Below are 19114 nucleotides of genomic sequence, written 5' to 3' on the forward strand. Positions count from 1 at the left end.
TTCAATTACACTGAAATAGTTTAATAGAAAATATAATTGCTGATTCATACAGAATACCCATTAAGGAAGTGCAAAGGCTTTTACCTCCGGGTAACTGCATATTAGTACCTTGGGGACTGAGGCAGGAACACTGGATAGGAGAAGGTGCTGGCTGATCTCTAATTGTTCATCACCTGCCTCCCAAATAATATGAATGGACCCAAACTAAATGACCACTCATTACAAGTTTCAATTTAGGAGCTTGGCTGGGGTCAGCAGATTGCTTATGCTGATCGCAATGATTTGAAGTTGTGATTACCATAAGCAATTTAAATTTTATTGATCCAACCTTCTGAAAGTTGTAATTGAGCATAGATGTTGGGCCTGTGGCTCTCCAAACTAAATTGTACTCTGAAGCCCTTGCTGGATTACTGGAAGAATCAATAAGCAGTCAGTCACGTTAACAATGAAATAGCTCCATTAACATACAGCACTATTGGTGAAACTTTATTTAGGAAGGGTGTTGCGCTCACTTCATTGTTTTATCAATGAATCTCCGTTGTCGGGGGCTAAAGTATTGCTTTTGTTTGTCTAATGAATTTGTGTTCTCCTCCTCCTACTCACTAACTATCATCTGCAAATCCAACCTTATATTGCAAAGATTTCCCCCTTTTTTTGGGGTGCGTAACAAATAGCCCCCATTGCTTGGAATTGTGGTTTGCCCCTTGTATTGCCTTGGAAATAATTCAGGACTTTCAGTGTAAACTATACTATTAAAGTTTGCTCTAATTCAGCTTTCTCCTCTGCAGGACCATTGATTGCGCCGGGGCTGCAATTTATGTGATTTTCGGCAAGCCAATAGTGGACTGGTCGCTCGTAGATCATTTCGCAGGCCTGCTGCCTCTGCACATCTATGACTTCGCCAAAGATGCTGTCCTGACCATAAGATGAGACTCCCAGTCTTGTACCAGTCTTGACTTGAGGTTGGAGCAGGGGATAGAAAGGGGAGAATTGAAAGTTTCCAGTTTGTTGAATGAAGTACAGCGGTACCTTGGTTTACAACCATAATCCGTTCCGGAGGTCCATTTGTAAACCAAAACAGGTTGTAACCCAAGGTGCACTTTCGCCAATGGAGCCTCCAAAAATTGTTTGTTCGTAATCCAAAAAAGAAAAGAAAAAGGGTTGTAATCCAATAAAAGGTTGCAAACTGGGACACACACTTCTGGGTTTGATGTGTTTGTAATCCAAAACGTATGCAAACCAAGACGTATGCAAACCAAGGTACCACTGTACTTCAGCTACGTTAAGTAATGATGGAAAACATACCGATTAAAATAGGGATGTCCCATTCCATAATGACCATTTTACTATTCATACCCCACACATCTTACTGGGTTTCCCCAGCCACTCTAGGCAACATACAATGGTACCTCAGGTTAAGAACTTAATTCGTTCTGGAGGTCCGTTCTTAACCTGAAACTATTCTTAACCTGAGGTACCACTTTAGCTAATGGGGCCTCCTGCTGCCGCCGCACCGCCGGAACACGATTTCTGTTCTCAGCCTGAAGCAAAGTTCTTAACCCGAGGTACAATTTCTGGGTTAGCAGAGTCTGTAACCTGAAGCATCTGTAACCCGAGGTACCACTGTATATAAAAACATAATAAAACATTAAATATTTTTTAAAAACACTTCCCTACACAGGATTGCGTTCAGGCGCCTCGGAGGTCAGATAACTCCATATCCTTCAACATTTCTCCAATGAAAATAGAGACATCCTAAGCAAAAGCGGGGATGCAGGTGGCGCTATGGGTTAAACTACAGAGCCTAGGACTTGCCGATCCGAAGGTCGGCGGTTTGAATCCTTACGATGGGATGAGCTCCCGTTGCTCGGTCCCAGTTCCTGCCAACCTAGCAGTTCGGAAGCACGCCAGCGCAAGTAGATAAATAGGTACCGCTCCGGCAGGAAGGTAAACGGCGTTTCCGCGCGCTGCTCCTGTTTGCCAGAAGCGGCTTAGTCATGCTGGCCACATGACTCGGAAGCTGTATACCGTCTCCCTCAGCCAATAAAGCGAGATGAGCGCTGTAACCCCAGAGTCGGCCACGACTGGACCTAATGGTCAGGGGTCCCTTTACCTTTAAGGAAAAGCGAGACATTCCGGGATGATATCAGAAACTGGGGCACCTACAGGGATGTTCCTGGAAAATAGGGACACATGGAGGGTCTGGGATAACCTGCAGCACATCTGGCTGGGGTTAGTGGCATCCCTGGGCAAGAAAAGTAAGGTATGTGAGCCAGGCTATGCACAGAGTCAGATCTACATTCCTGTTTACCTTTCCTGTACTGTGCAACAGGAACATTGGAAGCTCCTAATACTCAGCCAAACTGTTGATTCATCAAGGGGCTGTGTGTTCTACAGAATTATCTACACTGACAGACATTAGCCCGGCCTCAGGCATGATACGTCATATCCACTCACCTCATCTCCCCCAGGTTCCTTAGATTTCAGTGTATATTGCTGACATAGTTTCAAGAATGTTGTCACACTCATAAGGACTAGAAACTCGTTTTTTTTTTTTTTAATACAAGCTCAGATTTCTCTGGAAGTGTATGTGTGCACCCTTACATTCTGTGCCCTTTCTGCACTGTGGAATTATGGCATGCAGAAAGCGCTCAGCAGATTGAACTAAACCCAGCAAAGTACTTCCTTGTGAATTCTGTGGGATGTGATATGTAAGTAGCAGTCAAGTACAACATTCCTTGTTTTCCTAGAGTGGACATGCGGGGGAATGTTTGGGCCAGCCAGTCAAAAACTTCCTGTTTCCTCCTGGCTGGGACATACTTCCTTTGCATGTAACTAGAGGTGGGTGTGACCTTACCTGTCCAGGTTACAAAAGGGACAAGGCACGCAGCACTCTCTCTCTTTTTGACTTCCTCCGTCACTGGAGCAGCTTTTCGCTAGAGATGCTCTGTTGGCTTCCAGCCAACAGAGGACACTGGGATTATCCCCATATGGGATAGCTCCACATGTATATACTTTGTAACTAAGTCTGCCTTCAGGGATCCATCTGTGAACTGAATGTGAGTAAACTACTTTTATATACTTTACACAAGATTGTGGCGTGTTTATTCTTTTAAGAGGGATATAAGGGAACTTACTAGGAACCTAATAGTGAGAGGCTTACACAAGCCTGCAACTAGCTACCTGCTGTGCGTTTAAAAGGGGAATGTTAAACTCTGCTAAGTAAAGGAACATGTTAGCGCAAGTTAGGAAGGATATTAATAAACAATATATCCTCTCCTGCCTCCCTGAACATTCCCACAAATTCATGAGACTTCCACACCCAGAGTGTGAAGTTTTTAGGTCATTTCTAAAAGGAACTGTAACCAAATGGAGTGGGGGAGGTGGAAACGAACCAAAAAAAGAAAAGAAAAGAAAAGCTTTTATTGGGAGCCCTTTTACACTAAAAACAATTAAGTTTTGAGATCCATTTAATTTTTACTTGTTTTAAGCACCGTCATAAACATCTGCCATCTGGTGCAAAAATTGCTTCATATGGCAGGTGGAGATTTATTTTAAAGTTCTTTGTCTTTCATACTTTTCCCGGCTGCATTTTCCATCAGGATAATTTCAACTTGCAGGTATTTAAATAGCCATTATTCGCTATAATGGAAGAGGCACGGTTAAAAGGATACACTCTGGATAACTGCTTTCATTTCACCATCAGAACACGTTGCTTTCAGTAATGGTGTGAAGCAGGTATCTGTGGTTTCCTGGCCTTCCACCTCCAACTACGGCCGGCGTTCTGATCTTTAAAAGGCACAGTAAAACTACAGTGACAAGTGGTGTCGTGGAAACCTTTTGTTCCAACCCACCGTCGTCCAGATTATAGCACATCATGAAAAGAAAACAGGAGCAAAACTGAACGATCTGCAGATCAATGGGGAAGTCATAAGATGATAATATTTTTGATTGCCCATTTTGGTAGAAATGCTTAATGGGCTTCTCCCTCCGATCAACAGGACAGCTCAAATACAAACAAGTCACGGAGCAAGATCTAAGCCTTGGTTTTGTTAGTTACTGGCACATAAATGGAGAGTATGCACTTGGAGGCTTTTTAATGTGAGCTAATCCTTAGCATAGGGACGTGGGTGGCACTGTGGGTTAAATCACAGATCCTAGGACTTGCCGATCAGAAGGTCAGCGGTTTGAATCCCCGTGATGGGGTGAGCTCCCGTTGCTCGGTCCCTGCTCCTGCCAACCAAGCAGTTTGTTTAAAAGATATTTATTGAAGTTTTACAAAAACATAAGTTTACAAAATGAAAAAAGGTCATATAAAAAGAAAAAGATACAAAAAAGAGAACATAGAAAAATACACGAAAAAGAAAAAAAGGAATAAAAATACAAAATACAAAAGACAAATGGCTAAAAAAGAGTTAAAAACAAATCCGTTTTTTGTAACTTTGAACTCATTAGCTTATTTCCTTGGCCTCCTCACACCTCCCCTTTTTGTATTCCCATTTAAATAATCAAATCAGCAAATCCTTCAACCTAGCAGTTTGAAAGCACGTCAAAGTGCAAGTAGATAAATAGGTACAGCTCCAGCGGGAAGGTAAACGGCATTTCCGTGCACTGCTCTGCTTCGCCAGAAGCGGATTAGTCATGCTGGCCACATGACCTGGAAGCTGTACTCCGGCTCCCTCGGCCAATAAAGCGAGATGAGCGCTGCAACCCCAGAGTCGGCCACGACTAGACCTAACAGTCAGGGGTCCCTTTACCTTTTTAATCCCTAGCATGTTCTGCAAGACCTTCGCTGTGTTACATCTCCAGACTCTTTTCCAGTATCTGGTGGGCTAATGATGCAACAAAGCAACACTTGTTAAGCCCAGCATCAGCGAATGCCTTTGGGCAAGCTTCTAGAGGTCCTCAAATCAACTCACTGCCATTTAAATTTCCCACAATTCTCCCAGTGACATGACAATGCTGAGTGACATGGATATGCTGAGCAGGGCCATCCTGTCCACGTCACAGGAGCATGATGGACAGCTAACTCTTTGTTAGCAAAATCATGATCCCCACAGATTTGGTTGAGTGATCCTCACAGACTTGGCTGAGGCCTAATGAGCAGTTCATTTCTGGTGGTCTTACTCCATGAAAATCAGTTGCCAAGACTGAAAGTCCCCACTTCCTCATAGCTGCCTAAGTCCTCTACTCTCCAGGGCTTTTTCCAAGCAATCGGAGATTGGGCCTGCATGCAACTAACCTCTCCTCTATCCTTTTCATGCCTCTTCTGGTTCTGGGAGACCAGGGGGCAGGAAGCGTTTCCTGAGGTACTTCTAGCAGTATAACAGACATAGGGGGTCACCACACCCTTCTTAACTGGTTTGGGATTTTTCTCTTCCTAGAAGAATTCTCCCCTCCTGACTGAAATGAGACCCAACCCACAGCTCTACTTCTCACTCAAACTCAGCCCTCCAGTTAACCTCTTCCTGAATACTCTCACAAGACACTAAAAACTGTCTTCCTATCTAAGCTAAGAGACTCCTTTCCCTAGCTTTAGATATTTCTCTCAGAGTGGATGCTATAAACACAGATCAGAACCAATATTTTCTCTTTCCTTCAACCCTCCCTCCTCAAAGCTCTCTTAAACCATCTCTTCAACTATCTCCCCAAAACTATCTCCTAAACCAGGTATCCCCAACCTTCGGCCCTCCAGATGTTTTGGACTACAATTCCCATCATCCCTGACCACTGGTCCTGTTAGCTAGGGAACATGGGAGTTATAGGCCAAAGCATCTGGAGGGCCACAGGTTGGGGATGCCTGTCCTAAACCATCTGAATGCTCTCTTAGAAACTGCTCCTTTTATCCCACCTCCAAAGTGCTGTCTCCACCCCCCCATGGCTTGGTAGCCAATCAGAGAGCAGCTCCAGCACTCTGGTGGAATTCCAAGGTACTGCATCACCAGACTCTGGTCCATCACAGCATCACTCAGCAGGTAGAGGCCAGAGGCAGTCGGCTGGGCAGAGGGTTTATCTCCACCCAAGTCAATCCCAGCCCAGCCAGCCTGACCAGGCACAGAGTGGGTTTAGATTGCACCCTTAGTCTTTCTCTTTCTTGCTTACAGGTTTGGTATCGGAGCTGCTGATTGAGGAAGTTGAAAGGAAGATTTTCCAGTCCCCTTTAATAACCTTATTCAGGAAATCAGCCAGAATTTCCCTTTCAATCAAGGCAATAGACTTGTCGGGATAATATATTGTGCACGTGAATTCCTTTGGCTGAGTAAAGCTGCATGAAGAAGCTGCTCTAATTTGCACTGTTTTTGTTGCCCTTTGATTTGGAGTGACCATGCTCTCCAAGGCGAGAGTCAAAGGAAGGGGATGATGGGGGGAAGAGAGAGAAGCTGATTAGTTTTCACTGTGCCTTTTATGCATCTGAATACCTTAATCAAGTCCCTTCTAACTTTTCTTCAGTTGGGTTTTGCTGTCTCTCAACATGCTTTATGTGACATGAATAAAGTACAAATTGCAACACAATCTTGGCACTTATGCATTCTCTTTTTTTTTCTCCCCCTGGGGAAAAAAAATACAAATAAAATCATCCCCTTCGCCTTCACTTGCATTCCTTTTGTGTTTGTTTTCAGCACTGATTCCCGTGATTGTGTTTACTGGCATTGAATGTCGAAGCAAAAAAGCGGAGGAATATTCTCAGAAAGCAAATGGGAATTTGTTAATGTAAGTATTCGTGAGGGGCTGGAGAGAACCCAACAGCAACCTTGACTCTTGCATTTCCATCCACTCATCGAATCACGGACAAGGAACATTCGCATAACCTTGCAAATCAGAAAAAGCAGCTTGAGCTTCTTCAATCAAACCTGTAAAGATTGCAGATATACAATACAGCTCGTTCCATCTAGTGGAGCTTCCTGGGGTAATAGGTACTTCTGCCTCTTGTGCTTAAGACCTGGCATGTGACTCAGTTTATCTGATTTATTTCTTTAACATATACTGTGCCACCCCATCTGAATCCTGGCAAGATGGAGGGATAGTGGGTGGGTCTCAAGCCTGGATAACTAGTCAATTACCTGCTTTGGGTATACTTCTTCTGAAAGGGCTGGTTCATATTCTGGGGGTGTTCCTGAATCAATCTTTGGCACTAGAGGCCCAGACGGCCTCAGTGGCTAGGAATGTCTTCAGCTTCCAGACAATGATAGTCTGACCACTGTTGCCCATTCACTGGTAACAATTTTAAGAATCCTCATGCATTTGTCGTGACAGTTTATTCTATCACGTAGTTTGCCACCCTTCACAAAGCATCTTCCAGAAGCCCCTTGAGGCTTTGTAACCTCTTGTGTCACATGATGCTGGAGAGAAGCAGAAAGAAAGAAAGAAAGAAAGAAAGAAAGAAAGAAAGAAAGAAAGAAAGAAAGAAAGAATTCTGCATTTATGCCATAATCTTGCGGGTGCATGAAATGCGCCCAGAGCGATGGCATTCTTAATGTGCGCTTATGCTAATCTGCCAAACCATCAGTATATGTTGTTTTATAAATAGTTACCTTTGAAATGGAGCATTGTTTAAAGCCAGATGGTTGGCTTGAAGATTCATTCTTCATTTTTTGCTTCTGTGGTGAATATGCAGATTTACAAGTTGCTTTCTATTTTGCCACAGCTCCATCTAATATTTACATTCAGATAATGCTGATAAGGGGGCTGGAGAGGCCAGACGTTAAAGAGAAAAGAAAAGAATGTAATATAGGGCATAGTGTTTGCTTCAGAAGTGAGCGTGTGAGGCAATAAAGGTGTACTAATAGGGTGTTAATCTTGTGTTTCTCCCTCCCTCTACTTTTCCTGTTACATGAAAGCCACTGTGATTAGAATAGGGGTGAAATGAACAGAAGTATGATAAATGATAACTTTCTCATGGGAGTAAATATATGAGAGAGAGAGAGAGAGAGAGAGAGAGAGAGAGAGCGCTTTGCTAATCAAGCCGGGCAGAGAGGGCAAACATACTCTGAGAACACCCATCTGGAAATGAGTCTAGATTCAAAAACAGTTCGTTGAAGTTGCTACTGTAAATGGAGACAAAGAGCACCACAATGTGAGCTGGTTGGATTGCAGGAGCAAAAGGAGCTTCAGAGACCATGATTTGTTTTTATTTATTTTTTAAATGATGGTACAAATGGATTTGACTAGGAATGGTGGTCGAATCTTACATCCTGCCTTATTTCCAGAAATGGAACTCAAGGCGGCTAATGAAGCAGCAGTCATGAAACAATGGAAAACAGTGAATTGCACTTCATTTCAAACGACAACAGAAGACCCGGGTGTTAACATGTTAAACCAACGATGGGGGCAGTTAAAATGTACATGGAAAGGGGTTTGAAGAGCCAAGTTTCTCCCAACTGTCTGAAATGTCTATCTATCATCTATCTATCATCTATCTATCTATCTATCATCTATCTATCTATCTATCTATCTATCTATCTATCTATCTATCTATCTATCATCTATCATCTATCTATCTATCTATCTATCATCTATCTATCATCTATCTATCATCTATCTATCTATCATCTATCTATCTATCTCTGTCTCTCCCTCCCCCCCTCTTTCCCCCTCCTTCTGGACTGTTTATTTTGATATGCTTACCCTACCTTTCCACTCCAGAACCAAGTGCCCAAGGTGGCTAAAGGATAACCTTCACTGTTTCTGGTTAAACTCTGTTTCACGCTCGTGCCTTTATTTGTGTATTTATAAATCTAATGGTTTAAATTTTCACTTGTAAATCATCCAGGGAACTTTCATTGCCGGGCAGCATATAAATATTGTCAATGCAATGAAACCGAGATCGGAACGCCAGCGTTCACCATCCTAAGTCCTGTGGAATGTCCTTAAGAACAAGAATACAGATCACCATTACTGCGTACATGCTCCCAAGCACAGAGATCCATGACACCTAAATATTGCGACACTGTCTTTGGGCTTTGTGTATTACAGCCAGGGAGAGCATCTGTCCTGTGCCTGGTGATTACATCATGCCGTAAGATACTTAGTCAAAGGGAGTGCAATCTGGCAGCTCACAGCTCCACATTAGAGTAGTTTATATGATAGCAGTCAAAGTCAATTGGTGTATTGTTTGACCTCTCCTCCTCGCCAAAGCAATATGGTGCCATCTGCGCATCTTGTATTCACATCATATTATGCATTAATACGGCTTTTTCGATGCACAGTTTGCTTTGTGCTTTGGTGTATAAATATTTTAATATTTGCATTTGGTTGGATCGCATCCCCCAAAGTATACTCGGAAAAATAAAACCACTAGGATGCTACATACCTTCATTCTGTAAAGCAGAGCAGCAGACTTAAGTCTTTATTTCTTCACTCTATTAAGAAACAACAGCAGCCTCTGAGAAGGTGGATTTAGCTTCCTGGTAAGATCGCTGATGGCTCAGGTTTAGCAAGGTTTCATTTTACTTCTCTTGCAGCAGATGTCTTGCAAGGAGCTGGGCTTGTTCAGGTTTCGCAAAGCTCTTGTCAATGAGCATACACTTGTTGTTGTTTAGTCGTTTAGTCGTGTCCGACTCTTCATGACCCCATGGACCAGAGCATGTCAGGCATTCCTGTCTTCCACTGCCTCCTACAGTTTGGTCAAACTCATGCTGTTAGCTTCGAGAACACTGTCCAACCATCTCGTCCTCTGTTGTCCCCTTCTCCTTGTGCGCTCAATCTTTCCCAACATCAGGGTCTTTTCCAGGGAGTCTTCTCTTCTCACGAGGTGGCCAAAGTATTGGAGCCTCAGCTGCAGGATCTGTCCTTCCAGTGAGCACTCAGGGCTGATTTCCTTCAGAATGGAGAGGTTTGATCTTCTTGCAGTCCATTGGACTCTCAAGAGTCTCCTCCAGCACCATAATTCAAAAGCATCAATTCTTCGGCGATCAGACTTCTTTATGGTCCAGCTTTCACTTCCATACATCACTACTGGGAAAACCATAGCTTTAACTATACGGACCTTTGTTGGCAAGGTGATGTCTCTACTTTTTAAGATGCTGGAGCATACACTAGCATACACTAGAACTATCATATTGCAATGGACTTTAGATGTAGGAGCCGCAGCTCTCAAACTAGGTTTGTTTCATTGCCAATAACATTGTTTAGGTTCTAAAGTTTGAGAAGTCCCAGCAGTGGAATAGGGCCTTAGTACTGCAGCAGGACAAGCTAAGGCAAAGCCTCATTCTTAAAATTGCCATTGGTCTTTAAACTGATCATCAGGGTACCAGTTGTGGATAAGAAGGAGGGTACCAATACTGAGCATTGACGAAGCCTCGTGGAAGGCATCTTCCATATGCTCCAAATGTTTGCCAGGGACATGCCATAGTTTTTGTGCCTATCTGTGTCCCTAGCTTGCTCCTGGGTTGATAGATAGAGGTGCCTTTTAAAAAGCCTTTCAGCATGTGCACACCAAGGGTGATATTTGGCTCTGTTCAGACAGCTGCGGAACCTGGATGTAGCCAGCACATCTGCAGCTGTGGCAGGATCTGTCCGCTCTAGGAAAGGTTACAGCTGGCACACCAGCCAAAGCTGTGCAAAAATTACTCTGGCCCAGAGGAAGCAGGTCTAATTGGTCAAGTACAATACTGCCCCACCAGTCTTCATCTCTCTGAGTCAGGGAGTGGCTCTTCCTGTGATTGACTCTGACTCCACCAATGAGTACCAGCCACCACTTCAAAACGACCTTGACAGAGTAGAGAACTGGGCCAAAACAAACAAGATGAATTTTAACAGGGAGAAATGTAAAGTATTGCACTTGGGCAAAAAAAAATGAGAGGCACAAATACAAGATGGGTGACACCTGGCTTGAGAGCAGTACATGTGAAAAGGATCTAGGAGTCTTGGTTGACCACAAACTTGACATGAGCCAACAGTGTGATGCGGCAGCTAAAAAAGCCAATGCAATTCTGGGCTGCATCAATAGGAGTATAGCATCTAGATCAAGGGAAGTAATAGTGCCACTGTATTCTGCTCTGGTCAGACCTCACCTGGAGTACTGTGTCCAGTTCTGGGCACCACAGTTCAAGAAGGACACTGACAAACTGGAACGTGTCCAGAGGAGGGCAACCAAAATGGTCAAAGGCCTGGAAACGATGCCTTATGAGGAACGGCTAAGGGAGCTGGGCATGTTTAGCCTGGAGAAGAGGAGGTTAAGGGGTGATACGATAGCCATGTTCAAATATATAAAAGGATGTCACATAGAGGAGGGAGAAAGGTTGTTTTCTGCTGCTCCAGAGAAGCGGACACGGAGCAATGGATCCAAACTACAAGAAAGAAGATTCCACCTAAACATTAGGAAGAACTTCCTGACAGTAAGAGCTGTTCCACAGTGGAATTTGCTGCCAAGGAGTGTGGTGGAGTCTCCTTCTTTGGAGGTCTTTAAGCAGAGGCTTGACAACCATATGTCAGGAGTGCTCTGATGGTGTTTCCTGCTTGGCAGGGGGTTGGACTCGATGGCCCTTGTGGTCTCTTCCAACTCTATGATTCTATGATTCACTTATGGAGCCACAGCAGCCACCTGCCTATCCAGGAGCAATGCAGGGGCCAAGGTACACTGCCACGCCAGGGAGGTCCTCATTAAGGAGGATTTTATCTCAATCTGGAGCAGATGGAATACCTGCTTAGGACCGTAGCTCAGTGGTTAAAGTTTCTGCCTTGCATGCAGAAAGCCTGAACTTCAATCCCTGGGATCTCCAGGTAAGACTGTGAAACACTGAGACCCTGGAAAGCCACTGCCAGGCAGTAGACAATACAAAGCTATATGGACCAGTGATCTGACTCAGTATAAGGTAGCTTCCTATGTTCCGTCCAAGTTCCTTCATCTTTTGTGTTTTAAAAAACTTCCCTTGAGACTCTGACATTCTCAAACTTACCTCCCCGCGCTGCCTTCTCCATCCATTCCCCGTCCCCTGTAGCTGCCATGAATGTGAGATTGCCCCTGCAAATCAGAAAATCAATCAGAAAAAAAGGATAGCTATCAACAAATCCGAGCTAACTGTATGGATGGCAGCATAACACCACGCAATGCCTACTCAAATAGTGGGTAAGTGAGCATTTTTAGCTGCCCCCCACATGAAATAATTCAGCGTCTCTGCTTCACATCAGGGCCATGTTTTATTCCAGCGTCGCAGCATTCATTCGATTTGTCTTTCCACAGATCAAGTGGGAAAATGAAACTTCTTCGAGTCATGGCTGAGATAGGATTCAGCTAAATGAGGTTAGCAGAAAGTGCTCTCCTGGCAGAGGAAGGAGAAAGGGGAACAGAAACGTCCACAAATCAAATTGTAACAGATAAAAATAAAAAAAATAAGTAAAGTAACCCCAAACTCGCACCCACCCATTCGCTTTACACGGTTGTAAGTGTCTAACTGGTTTCGGTTTGTAAAAAAAAAAAAGGAAAAGGAGCATCTGAAATGAAAGGGGCTGTTTATGGAACCTTTAGATATTTTGTTGAAGTTTCGCTTCTTTACTTTTATGGCCAGTAGCAAAAAGATAAATAAAAAAAGAGTCGTTGTGTCAGAAAAATAAATTTGATCTTCTCTCCTTTTTAGATACTCTACAACTTTGGCAATTTCCCCCCTCCCCCCTCTCTCTCCCAGGTACTGTAGTTTGAACCTTTAAAAAAAAGAAGGGAGGGGGAGAGGGGGGGAAAAAACCTTCAGAAACTGCGAGTCCTTTCATTTTTCTGTTTGAAAAGATCTATCTGAGTCATTGGTAAGAGGAAGGATTAGACAGACGACTCTTTCTAGCTTTTCATTTTAACTTTATCTAATAGATGCCTTTCCGCTATGCAGTGACTCGGGTCACTTTTTAAGAATGGCTTTAATTTTTGTAGCAAAGGGGAAGATAGCATCAGTTATCCCTGATAAAAGGAATTAATATATGAACCCTGCTGTATAGAAAATGAAATAAAAAAATAAGGGGGGAAAAATCAAATCGAGGCATTTAAGAGAAGCTTTTTATTCCTGCAAGGAAAGCATTTGCTAGCCACCCCTGCCCCCACCCTGAACCACCACAAGATCCATTAAAAGTATTTATGGATAATAAATAGCTCCTAAGGAAACATCAGTAGATTGTTGGGAGAGGTGGCTGTGCAGGGGACAACCACGTTGACCAGGGATGGGGAGCCTATGGCCTTTCCAGATGTTGCTGGACTGCAACTCCTGTCACCCCTGAACTTTGGCTAAACTGACTGGGATTAATGGTGGTCCAAGAACATCTCAAGGACACCAGGCTGAGGAAGTCTGGCTTGGTGGAATGAATGCTTCTATGCATTTCAGGCTTTCTTCATTTCAGGGATTGGGAAACCTTTGGCTATCCAGTTCCTGATGGACTGCAAATCCCACCATCCTTGATCACTGGCCATGCTGGTTGGGGACCACAGCTGGCACCAGGTTCTCACCCCTGTTGCAGACCATGCTGATTCCAGTGGGCTTTTGGGGGGAGAGGAGGTATATAACCATAGAATTGTAGAGTTGGAAGGGACCCCGAGGGTCATCTAATCCAACCCCCTGAAATGAAAGAATCTTAGCTAAAGCATCCATGACAGATGGCCATCCATCCTCTGCTTACAAACCTCAAAGGAAGTTCACAACCCCCTGAAGGAGACCGTTCCACTGTTGAACAGCTCTTACTGTCAGAAAGATTTTCCTGATGTTTGGTCAACATCTCCTTTGTTGTAACTTGGTTTGATTCAGACCAGACACTCTTAATGTACTTTCCCCCCTTTCCATAAACTCTCACTGGGCTTGCCACCATTACTCCCAGATGTCCACTCACCAAGGTGAGCAAAGCAAGAGGCATCAGCTCATAATTGCAATCGCTACCAGTCACTTGTTCATGCTTTCTTGGCCAGAGAGTGGGTGAGCAGCAGGTGGCCGCTAGGGGTGCCTGAGGAACTTGGCCTTCACAAATTCCAGTGCGGACTGATCTGATCCACACTAGCTAGACTAGTGCAGCTCAGAACACAGGACCCCACCAGCTTTCTCACTTCTCGAGTGTTCAAGAGGCAGTTCTTGGCTCAAAGCAAAATGAAAACATATCAAAATACATTTAGAGATGCATAGTTTGAGAGAGAACACATTTGGAAATGTATGTTTAAAATGTGAATTTTCACACTTTTAAAAAAAATTACAGGTCAATGAAATTGGAACAGAAATGACTTAAGGGTAAACATGTGCAAAAATTACTCAGTCTAGGAATAAAGAAGGTTATGCCCATTCCTGGTGGTCAAAAGCTGCAGCAGAGCCAGGGGCCTCATGGTGGTTGCCCCCAGGTGGGGAATGAGACTCAGCAGGTGCCCAACCATTCTAACCCCTGATGCTCGCCTTAAATAGATGGAAAAGGTCTAGTGGTGGATGACACATTTTGGTTGGGGCAGATGGGAGCTGGGCTCCAACAGCACTTGGGCAGCCTTCCACCCCATCATAGACCTGAAAGGTACCAACCATGGTTGGACAGTGATCTCGAAGCTACAAACATGAGTCTGACCAAACTACGGGAGGCAGTGGAAGACAGGAATGCCTGGCACGCTCTGGTCCATGGGGTCACGAAGAGTCAGACACAACTAAACGACTAAACAACAACAATTTTTTTCTCTGGGGAGATGCTTCTTATACTCTTTCTGCACCCCCAGATTGGCTCATCCAGGTGAAAACTGGATTGGAAGGTTCCAATCCAGGGCTCAGAGAAACCTTCCCAAACCTGATGGCCTTCAAATGTTGTTGGGTACCCAACATTTGTGTCTGCTTGTGTTGCTGCAGATGCACCAAAGCATTTCTTCTCTCTGCACTCCTTCCAGCAATCATTCCTCCTCTGGTCACTGCTGTGGATATACCACCTGACTGTGTGTCTCCAGGCACTGTGGTTGCCTGCAAGGGATTCTCACAAGGCAGGGCTGAGGTTGCCAGCCTCCATGTCACATTTATAGATACCTTTGTAGCGCAGAGTTGGTCTGCCAACAGGCTGGTGCCTGCAGCCAGCTCCCTATAGAGCACATCTTTGGAGATCCTGCCATCTTCCATTCTGTGGACATGACCAAGCCAGCGTAGATATTGCTGAGCCAGGAGTGTGAACATACTGGAAATGTGGGCTTGGGAGAGCACATCCTTGTTTGAGACTCTGTCCTACTATGAGATGCCCCAAATCTTCCTGACGCAGCACATGTGGAAGGCATTGAGGCATCACTCCTGGTGGTTGTAAGTTGCCCATGACTCACTTTCCTACAGCAGCGAGCACAACATGCAAATCTGGTAGACCTTCATCCTCTTATTGGTCATTAGCATCATATTCTCCCACATCCTTTTGGAGAGGCGAGCCATTGCTGTAGCTGTCTTGCCAATGTTTTGTCCTAAGAGACTAGATACTCACAGGAAAGCCCCATACTCACTGTCTTATTAGGCTCATCCCACTTTGATGTAAACTAGGGATGCAGAACCTGTGGTCTTCCAGATGTTGTTGGACTACAGCTCCCATCAGCCCCACCCTGCATGGCCAATGATCATGGATTAGGAGAGTTGTAGCCCTGCAAGATCTGGAGAGCTACGGGTTCTCCACCCCAGGTGTAAGCAAATCCTTATTTAGGGCTTGATATGGCAAGAAGTTTGCCAAGTGGTTATTTCTCCTGAGACATTTGAATATAAAAGAAAAAGTAAAATAGAATTGTTGTTGTTGTTTGGTCATTTAGTCGTGTCCGACTCTTCGTGACCCCATGAATCAGAGCACGCCAGGCACTCCTGTCTTCTACTGCCTCCCGCAGTTTGGTCAAACTCATGTTCGTAGCTTCGAGAACACTGTCCAATCATCTCGTCCTCTGTCGTCCCCTTCTCCTTGTGCCCTCCATCTTTCCCAACATCAGGGTCTTTTCCAGGGAGTCTTCTCTTCTCATGAGGTAGCCAAAGTCTTGGAGCCTCAGCTTCAGGATCTGTCCTTCCAGTGAGCACTCAGGGCTGATTTCCTTCAGAATGGATAGGTTTGAACTTCTTGCGTCCATAGGACTAGTCTCCTCCAGCCCCACAATTCAAAAGCATCAATTCTTCGGCGATCAGCCTTCTTTATGGTCCAGCTCTCACTTCCAAAAATAGAATTATGTTTTTAAATAATTTTTAGTCACCAATAAATTTCTGAGATTTGGTCAGTTTATCCTAAAACTATCGGTTCCTCTACAGCCTGCTACATTCTAAAATCCACTTATGCCTTCTCTCTCCCTCTCTCTCTCTCTCTCTTAAAGGGGGGGGGGCAGTGAAAACAATTAAGATTATGTCAGTGCTGAAGATAATAAAAGAGTCTTAGGTCTGCCTTCCGCTTTTCACCTGTCTTTCAAAGATGATCGGGTCAAGGGAGTTAATGGCTAATATTTGACTTTGAGGTAATTCTGCAGAAAGAACTTAACGCGATGCTACGACCGCCGCCTGCATTTCCTTGGTATCACTTTGAGCAGTATTTCAAAGTACTTCACAGGTCAGACACAACTGGGAGATAGATAGCTTAAGAGGCAAAAAGCAGACTATTTGGTATTAACCTGTGACCCAGCTGATTTGACAATTAGGTCCATTCTAAACATAGATGATTTATCAATGGTCTGCTTACCGGAGGAGGAATATATATATATATATATACATATATCTGTGCACTCGCTGGTAGCTGAGCTGAAGAAATAAAACACAAGAAGCTGCTTCTAATTTAAATGAGGTTGCTAATGGTATTATAAAGAATCTGCTTGCAAGCGTGGAGGGATATTTTAGTCTCTTCACACACAATATTATTCCTTTTGTTGAGCAGGGATAATGTACACTGTGATATAAGGGTGGGTAAATCTATTAATTTCAGTTTGAGATCCTCATTTTTCCTAACTTAATTCCTACATCAGTTTGCAATTAAAAAAAATCCTCATGAAAATTCATCAACATTTTTGTGTGAATTTCACCTAACAACAACTTCTTCTTCTTCTTCTTCTTCTTCTTCTTCTTCTTCTTCTTCTTCTTCTTCTTCTTCTTTACATCTTTTTGTATATAATTTTAGATGATATGCACATATTTCCCTTACAATGCATTCTGTATGCTTTTGTGATTTTTTTTCATGAACGCTCTATCCCAGTATATATATGTCCTGTTGTGAACCACCCTGAGACCTCTGGCTATAGGGTGGTGTATAAGGTGAATTAACAACAACAACAACTTGGATAGAGAACTACATTGCAAAATTCGGAGAACTGCGAATTTCAAAGGACAGCTACGCTTCCCCTTTTGTACTGTTTTGGAAACTGCAAATTGGGTACATCCACCTTTAAATGTGAACTTAATCGGTTTTATCTCCCATCCCTACTGTAATATGAGGGATTATGTGTTTGGTTTGCATTTATTCCTGCGCTTGGGGCACCTCGAGATCTGACAGCACCCTCAGCAAAACACCTGATTCCCTCTGGCACACTGGAAACTTGCTGGATGATTCTTTTTCTTTTTCCAGAGTTCACTCTGGGATAGAAAAACATGCTTGCATTTTCAAGGTAGAGAGGGTGCTTTTGGATCACTTCCTCTGTTTATTTATTATTCCCTTACACCCATAACCTGCCTTTCTCCCATTATGGAACCCAAAGCAGTGCATATGTGATCACCTATCCAGACACTGACCAGACCCAGACTTCCAGAGCACCTGTCTTCATCTTATACTTGTATCACAGAAAAACACGGTCATGGCTCAGAATTTTATGCATCGAGGACTGTTAGGATGTGTTGCATTTTTAGCAATGTTTGGGTTACTAAGTGGAAGGGGAGGGGGGATCTCTTTGTTGAGGAAGGGATGGTTAATCTAACTGCTGAGTATTCTGCATTCATACACACACACACACACACACCGCCCCCAGAAACAACCTCACAGCAGACAATTCACAGCTCCCTCTTTCACAATAAAGATTTTTTTATTATTATTATTTTATTTTAGTGGTTTCCATAAGACAACTTCAATGAAAGTGGCTGTCATGAGATAATCACACCTCTGGGGGATTATAGGCATCTGGCTATGATTTATAAGATCCCAAAGGATTGATCTCCCCTCCCCCCACTTAGAGATAAACCACACTCCCCGCTGTGTTTTATGATTTGGAAAATATAAGCCCTGCCGTTACTGCGTACAAATACCATTTAAACTCGGGGCTTTAGTTTGCTCCACCATCTCGTAAGTTTTAACTAACAAGTGGAACACTGGGTCTAGGGATTAAAGAGAGAGCAATTGCCAACAATGTACGGGGAGAAGTGTGTCATTGTCACTCGTTCCTCAGTGACCCAGTTTGTTTCCTCCACTCCACCCCCCTAAAAAAAATTAATGAGATATGTTGTGTGTGTGTGTGTAAGAGAGAGAGAGAGAGAGAGAGAGAGAGAGAGAGAGATTTAAAAGCTGTCTGTCCAGAAACCTTATTGAAATGGAGTCAGAAGATCCTTTTTGTGATATTCTTAGGGCATGATGATAGAATAAGAGGGTTGCCAGGAATCATCCCTGCCTCTTTTTGGGCATCTCCTGAAAACTGTATTATTCAGACAGGCTTGTTGAGATGTGAATTTCTTTAACCAATTTCTTTACCGATGTTTTTATTGACACTTCTATTGACCTTATTGTGACATTGTCTTCTTATGCATACCACCTTGCTGTATTTTTCGTTAAGGTGCAGGTCTGTAAATTTTTACATAAATGACACCCCATAATCCTTACTGGAAAAATCCTAGCGGCTAGTTATGATGGGGCTATAGCTCAGTGACCACAATCCCAGGGTGAAGGAGATACCTGTATCAAGGATGGGGAACCTGTGGCCATCTTTATGTTGTAGGCCAAAAGGTCTGGGTTGAGGGGAGCTGCAGTTCAACAACATCTGAAAGACAGCAGGTTCTCCCCCCCTCAAGGGCTGGATAGACCTTTGCTCTGGAAAGAAGCGAGTCTGATGGAAGGAGAAAGAGGTGGAGCAAGGCTCCCCTCTCTAAGGGGTCACTGCCTGCCTAGCTTTCAAGGGAAGCAATTGCCTTTGGAATGGGCTGATGGAAACCACAGGAGGGGAGAGGGCTCTTGTCTTGACTCCTGGTTGCCGGTTTCCCACAGGTATCTA

At 43.8% G+C, this 19114-nt stretch overlaps 1 long non-coding RNA gene across 1 annotated transcript; it reads left to right on the plus strand.

Annotated features, from left to right (window-relative positions):
* The first annotated feature begins 503 nt into the window (after positions 1–503).
* Positions 504–6592, plus strand: LOC310743371. The gene is made up of 2 exons (XR_014538982.1): positions 504–949; positions 6083–6592. It is a non-coding gene; the product is annotated as an uncharacterized lncRNA (long non-coding RNA).
* Positions 6593–19114: the final 12522 nt, after the last annotated feature.

The sequence above is a fragment of the Podarcis filfolensis genome (assembly GCF_964270895.1).
Source record: "Podarcis filfolensis genome assembly, chromosome: 10".
NCBI classification, from domain to species: domain Eukaryota; kingdom Metazoa; phylum Chordata; class Lepidosauria; order Squamata; family Lacertidae; genus Podarcis; species Podarcis filfolensis.